Here is a 7420-nt window from a genome sequence, read left to right as displayed (position 1 = left end):
GGCCAGTTTCAATAATAAAAAGTTTTTTATTAAGAAACAAACTTAAAATAAATTGTAAAAAACATGTATTAATACCTAAAAAATGATTTTATTCTTTTCTAAAGTTCATTTTATTTATTTCTTTTATTTTTTATTTATAGAAATAGGTTAATTAATCATTTAATTTCATTTATAATTTATTTTTAAAAACATTTAAAATGTAAAAATTGACCTAAATATTTATTAGAAGTATTATTTAACTTGAAATTTAAGGAATTTATTATTTTTACCTAAAATCATGATAACATGCTTAAAAATTAATGTTTTTATGCATTAAAAGCCCAAAAATTTGGTGACATTAACAGTTTATCAGCTCCTATTTGCATGTTATCAACTACGAAAGTGAGAGAGTCAGGAAAGATGGAAAGATAGAGGAGGTGAGAATGGTAGAAAGAGGGAGTTGATGGGAGTCAGTGAGAGAGGGAGGGAGAGCGGTGCAAAGAAAGTCTGAGAGAGGGAGAGAGGGAGAGGACGAGAGAGTCATCGAAAATTAGACTGAGAGAGGGAGAGAGAGAAAGACAGAGAGGATGATAGAAAGATAGACTAAGAGAGTGAGAGAGTTAGTGAAAGAGTGAGAGAGTGAGGAAAGATGGATAAATAGAGGAAGAGAGAGTGGGGGAAAGAGGGAGTGCATAGATTTAGGTAGAGAGAAATAGAGAGAGTGATGGATAGATAGACTGAAAGAGGGAGAAATAGTGATAGAAAGATGGACTGAAAGAGGGAGAGAGAATGATAGAAAGATAGAATAAAAGAGGGAGAGAGTGATAGAAAGATAGACTGAGACAGGGGGAGAGAGTGGTAGAAAGATAGACTGAGAGAGGGAGAGAGAATGACATGAAAATAGAATGAAAGAGAGAGACTGATGGAGGAATAGATTTAGGGAGAGAGAATGATAGAAAGGTAAACTGAGAGAGGGAGAGAGAGTGATAGAAAGATAGAATGGGAGAGGGAGTGAGAGAATTTAGCTCCATACCTCTTTCTAGACAGCTCTGTATGCCAAACAATTATTGTCACAATGCTAGGCGTGCTGCCACCCAAAGTCACTGCCGCATCAATCTTTAAACTGTGTTCGTCAATGCCAGTGACGAAGATAACAGCCTTCCCCAAATAACCTTTGAGTAACACATTCAAAATTTCAAAGACATCAAATTGGCATAAAAAAACGCGCAAAGCATCAAATCGACATTAAATCGACAAACTACAAGCATTCCTAGTTTGAATTCATATTAAACACATGTAAACCATTTTTGTCCTTCATGATTATTGTTTCATGGACATGTCTTTATCATGCTACTTGCATTACAAAGGCAGTTCAAACCAATCGTACTGATGGCGAGGACGCCAACACATCACCGTCAAATGTGTCGCCTCGGTCAACCGGAGTCAACACGTCTGCTATGGACCCAACGGCGAAGTTAACCAAAGTCAACCCGCCACGGTCAACCGAAATCAATTCCAAAGTCAACACGCCGCAGCCGTCGACAAGCACGTCTCCGCTTGCGCACGTCCCTACGCGCATCATGACACGATGCTAGAGGCAGATCCACAACTGCCCTTTGGCGTGACACGGAGCACGTCTTTACTTTCTCGTCTCTAATTTGTCGTCATTTTCTTTTTCCTCCAAGGCCTTTATATAGGCCATTATTTTCAAGAAACATTAGGCAGTGATTATTCTCAAGAATTGAGTTTCAGTTAAACTCTTCTTGGCGGACTGCCCAGCCTCCCTCTACCTTCAAACCCTAGTCGTTGCCGCCGTCATCGCTGCCGCCGTCGCGTCGCCGGCCACCACCGTTCCCCATCCATCTTCTTCTCTTCCACCTCTCCCCATCCATCTTATTCTCTTCCACCTTTCTCCCACCCTCTCTCTCTTTCTCTCTCTCGTCTGCCTCAGGCGCCCTTCCAAGGCCACCCAGGCTCTGCCCAAGGCTGCCCCTGCTAGGGCCGCCCAAGGCCGCCCCAGCTAGGGCCGCCTAAGGCCGCCCCAGCCAGGCCGCCCAGGCCACGGCCAAGGCCACCCCTTGCCAGGGCCGCCCAAGGCTGCCCAGGCCGGCCGCGCCAGGCCGCCCAGGCCCGCCTAGGACCGCCCCTGCCAGGGCCGCCCAAGGCCGCCTAGGGCCGCCCCAACCAGGGCCACCCAAGGCTGCCTAGGCCTCCCTAGCCAAGCCGCCCAGGCCCGCCCAGGGCCGCCCCAGCCAGGCCGCCCCTGCCAGGGCCGCCCTAGGCCGCCTAGGCCACCCCTGCCAGGGCCACCCAAGCCACGTCCTAGACCGTCGCCCAGAATGCCCCAAGCCGCCGGTCGTTGTCGACGCCGTCCGACGCTTCGAGCCGCGCGCGCTCTGTGCACTCCGTGTGCTCCGCGCACCCTACGCTCGCTTCGCGCGCGTGGGTATTCGCCTATGCCTGACTCTACGACAATAACATCTACTCTCAACCAGGGCCATTCAACGCCCGGAGCGCCCAGATCCCGTCGTTCAGTGGGCCTCTCAACGCCCGTATTCGCTGAGCTTTGTCACGATCTGAATTTCCCGCAACCTCTTCACGCACTACGATGCCAAGGTACGCCTGAACTCTTTGGTGTCGAAGTGTTCCCCGTTCAGTGTTTTCTCGATAAGTTTCCACCGCCGTCAGAATTAGATTTGGTTTAGATTTTCTACTTCTTCTCCCTCTTTCTCGAGTGTTTCCTGGCGACGCGAATTCGGGTATTGATTTGGGTGCTTAGGCATCGTCGCGGTGGGGGAAGACAGTACTCCTGCCCTCGATAAGGGTCAGAGCTGCACCACCAGAAGCACACAACTCTGGAAGGCCTCAAGCTCCTCCCCTAGAGAAAACATTTTAAAATATTTATTGAAAATCTGATGATGATTTCTCGAACGTTGAAATTTCTTAAAGATAATGAGAAAATTAGGAATAAATGAAGCAAGAAAACTAGGGGGAAGACCATTCCCTTTTTTCTCCCATCATTCATTCTGGGAGCACAATTCAGTAATTTTTCACATCAGCAATATCTCCTCATAGTGGAAAATGTAACCCTTTTGTAGAACACAGAAAAATTTTGAAGAAAAATTAGCCATTGGGTGGAGAACATTTCCTTGAGTATGTATATCTTTAAATCCACCAAATCAAAACCCAGGAAGCACACATCACTGGAAGGTCACAAGCTCTTCCCGCTGTATACAACATCAAATTTTTGAAGAAAATGAAAAAATTTGAAGAAACAAAACTCCTATTCTCACCGAAACCTTCAAATTTCCAGTCAGATTTTTGGCTGGGAATTTCTAACTGTCGAATCATTTTTCCTCCTCCTGCCTGAGTATGTTCTCTTGGCAGCGGTTGAATCCTGGGCAACCCCCTCAGATTGAGGTTCAGCACTCCTGCTCAATTAGAGCTTGTCAATTTCTTCGTTTCAATTCGAGCTCCAACTTCTGACATGGAGAATGGCGAGTGGCGCGTGGTGACTCCTACATCGGCTTGACCTAAGGGGACGTCGACGGTTTGATGCAGAGATTATGAATATTTTTACTGTGTTTAGTATTACTAAACATAAAAAAATACATAACATTATTTCCATCACCGGTGACGGGGACGGTGTCACGGTGACGATGATGTGATGGAATGAGGAACACGTGACGCGTGATCGGAACATGACAAAAATTTTAAAAATCCTCAGATGTGTGGCGAGATGGTGACGTGACGAATAGTTTTTCACGTCATTGTTCGTCACGTGTCATCATCCGTCCCGTCATGTCACGAGCATCACATCCCGGACGTGCAATTCCCTACCTATCGGTAAGTCTTGTCAATCCAATAGTCAGCAAAGAAATTGGTATTGCCAGAGGAGAGCCCACAAGACATTTGAAACGGTCCCTCTTAGGAATTGTGAAACACTGTAGTGGTCAGTCCATGATTCTGAATTCTCAAGGAATACTTCTGAATTTGTCTCTGAAATTCAATATCCTTAGTATCCTATGCATGATTATCGGTAACATTTTGTCAATCCCCGAGCAAACAAATTTACTGGTATTATCACAAGAGTGGTCACCTGCAAATGTAAAGACTTAGGGATTTTAAAACAACGTATTGGTGAGTCCATGATTATAAATTCTGAAGGAATGCACCTGAATTTGTCTCTAAAATTCAATATCCTTGGTATCGCATGCATGACTATTGATCAAGTTTTGTGAATCCCAGTCCTATAATCTGGGAATATTTTTTATGCTCTGAGTTTCTTTAATTAATTAAATAGTACTCACATGAGATATATAAAGAAAATTGCAGACAAGTGTCTCTTATGTCTGGCAGGAGAATCATGCGCCAGTGACTGTCCCCAGGGAGAAAACAATTTCTTTTTAGTGGTTCTAAAAATGATTGCATCTGCCAATTTTCAGTATAAAGAAGATGAAAAATATGAATGATAACCAGAATTTGTTTTTACTGTTAAGTAAATGAATGTCAAACCTGTTATCAATTTGTGTAGGTTATAGATTCTTGAAGTACCAGATTTGGCAGAAAATGATCTCAGGATTGTTCTGCCATGGTCAAACTTATGCATGCACTGATTGGTTATCTTCCTTGTCAACTAAAACAAACTTTTGTTCAAGCTATCAACATTGGACGGTTGAGCCAGGGGCATCACAATTAGAAGATTCAAGTTGGAAATATGCGAATGAGGTTAAGGGAAATGCGAGTAAACAAAAGTGTTCCAATTGAGCATGAAATGAAAAGAGTCACAAAAAGATAATTCGTAGTGTGTGCCGCAAAAGGGTTGTGGTGGATTTGTACAAACTAAGTGACTAAGCTCTTGTTAGCTTGCAAGGCTGACATCTGTCTATAAGTAGTTTGACAGGGGAATATACCCAAAATTATTTCTTCTTATAGTCCATATATTGATAGGGATGAGAACGTCATCTTGCATATTACACACATCCTTGTCATGTGTAAGCTCCCCATGATGTCCTATCAATATGTAACGGTGCATGACCATAGACAAGGCTGTTAAAACATGTTCAACAAATGAAAAATTATGATTCACTTTTTGATAGAGGAACACAATTTTGTGGCCTGAATATCAAGAAAGCCTTCCATCCACATATAGATGTAAAAATAAATGAAATAACTATTGAAGTAACTCTTCTGATCATTCTGACCACTCAATCATAACATTCAGAGAACTATTTTATTAATCACATTTGTCATCCGATAGATTTTTATTGAAATTATTACATTTAATGTAAAGGTTGACTCCTTAAAATATAACCAACATAAGACCAATGCAGGGATAACCTGGATACCAATTCAAAGAATTGGAAAATATGAAGAAATATAAAAAATACAAAAAAACAAAAATAATGATAATTTATAATAATAAATTAAATAAAATATTCTATGATTTTGTATAAAAGATAAAATAAAAACACATTATCTAAAAATGTCATTATTACTTTAATTTCACCTGACCTCACTCAGCTTTATCTTTCCTCTTTGTGAATATAGTAAGTGTGAGGGAAAATATCTGTCCATACCCAAACCTATACTACATTTTAAGGCACAAGATCAAAAGCATTTGAAGGGTTCTTGGAAGGCAGTTCCAGCTGTCTTTTATTTTTAAAACCTAAAACTAATGGTAATCACCCATAATAACTTTCTTATCTCACATCCATGTCATTTAATATTTACATCTGAAATATATTCTTCTCCCGGATTGATAACATTTTTCTTTCTTGTTTGCAGGTTTTTATCATCTCCCAATGACATAATAACCTGAGAGGTCAAAAATTAATATTCGTATGGTAAAAAAATAATGTTTTGTTAATATTTCTAACAGGAGTTTGAGTGTGACCATGAGATTAATCAAGGCAAGGCCAGCGCTCAAGGGATAACATGGGATCTCTTAAAAGATATCATCTGTGAGATTTGTTGAGCATATTTACTTAGAATTTTCATTATAAAATATTACTCTTTAATGATGATTTTTTAAATATTGATAAGCCCACCTTTTGAATTTCAGATGATTCATTGACAAAGTATTTTAATTTATATCTCTCTCATGATCTTTTACTAGGTCCACTCAGGTGAAAAGTATGGTATTTTTATATTATCCTCATCATCTTCTGAATTTAAACAAATTTCAAAGTATATAGATAGACTCATAAAATGTAACTCATGATGATGAAACAGATGGAAAAAATGTATTATTAATGAAATATGAATGTATTATATATAACGTCAGGATTAAAAATCAGATACTTATTGGTCTTAAAATAGTGGCTTGTGGGAAATAAACATATATGAAATTGGTTAGATAAAGAAATATATTAGGCTATTTCGGATAGTCGATGGATGAATTCCTTGCATCTAGTGCTTGAAAAATCAAGATAATATTTACACAGAACGTTTGGAAGACCCTCAAAATGTTGAATGCAATCTTACACTAGTCCATAGAAGATACAAAGTTTTCACCAAATTTAGGGATATTTGAAGGATAGTTGAGTCCTCTTTCAGGATGATTATGAATGATTTGATGATAAAAATCTCACAGAGAAATATATTTTGAGTATCATGTATATTTCAGGACCACAATCATTTTATACAATGAAACATTAAGGTATGAAAATGATGATTAATGAATCAGTTATTGGGAATATTTAGGCTCACTACACAGAATGAAAATTTATCTTCATATTAGCCCATCGTACCTATTTCATTATATTTCATGGATTTTTATGGAAATCATACATCGACAGGTGTGAAATCAAATATTAAATATATAAATTATTTTATCATTTCATAAATGTTTTAAAAGCAAAAATGGATGTCCAACGTGTTAAGCATTCAATATTATCACATATTTATGACTCATCTTAACCTTTCTATTCATTTGTCTGCCAAGACTTCTCCCAATTTATCTATGAATGGGTTCTGACATGCTTACATTATGTTGAAGCACTAGGCAATCTATAAAAATCTTAAATTTGATTGGCTGCCCCACAAAAAATCTATGTGATCAGACATGGGGTCTACATACCAATATGTGCAAACAACCCAGCAACTCCAAGGCTATATTTGGTACCTAACATTTTTATTTCATTGAATATATTACACCCAATATATAAAATTACTTTATTATTTTTTCTCTGATTAATTCATTCTGTGCACGAAAATATTAGGCTCTATGAAAATACATAAATTATATTCCTATCCTTCAAGGTATTTATACTCTTTCTAAACCAAGAAAAATTCAGAAAGACAGAATTCAAATCATTGGGAATGACCCCTTAAAACATGTATTTTTCTTGGAGTAATAAATTGTAAATACAATTAATAAATATAAATTATAAAATCAACCAAATCATACAAAACTGATTCGATTGGGTATCTATGGTAT

This window comes from Wolffia australiana, chromosome 3, assembly GCF_029677425.1.
Source record: "Wolffia australiana isolate 7733 chromosome 3, ASM2967742v1".
NCBI classification, from domain to species: Eukaryota; Viridiplantae; Streptophyta; class Magnoliopsida; order Alismatales; family Araceae; genus Wolffia; species Wolffia australiana.
The sequence above is the reverse complement of the archived record's forward strand: the minus strand, read 5'-3'. Positions refer to the sequence as shown.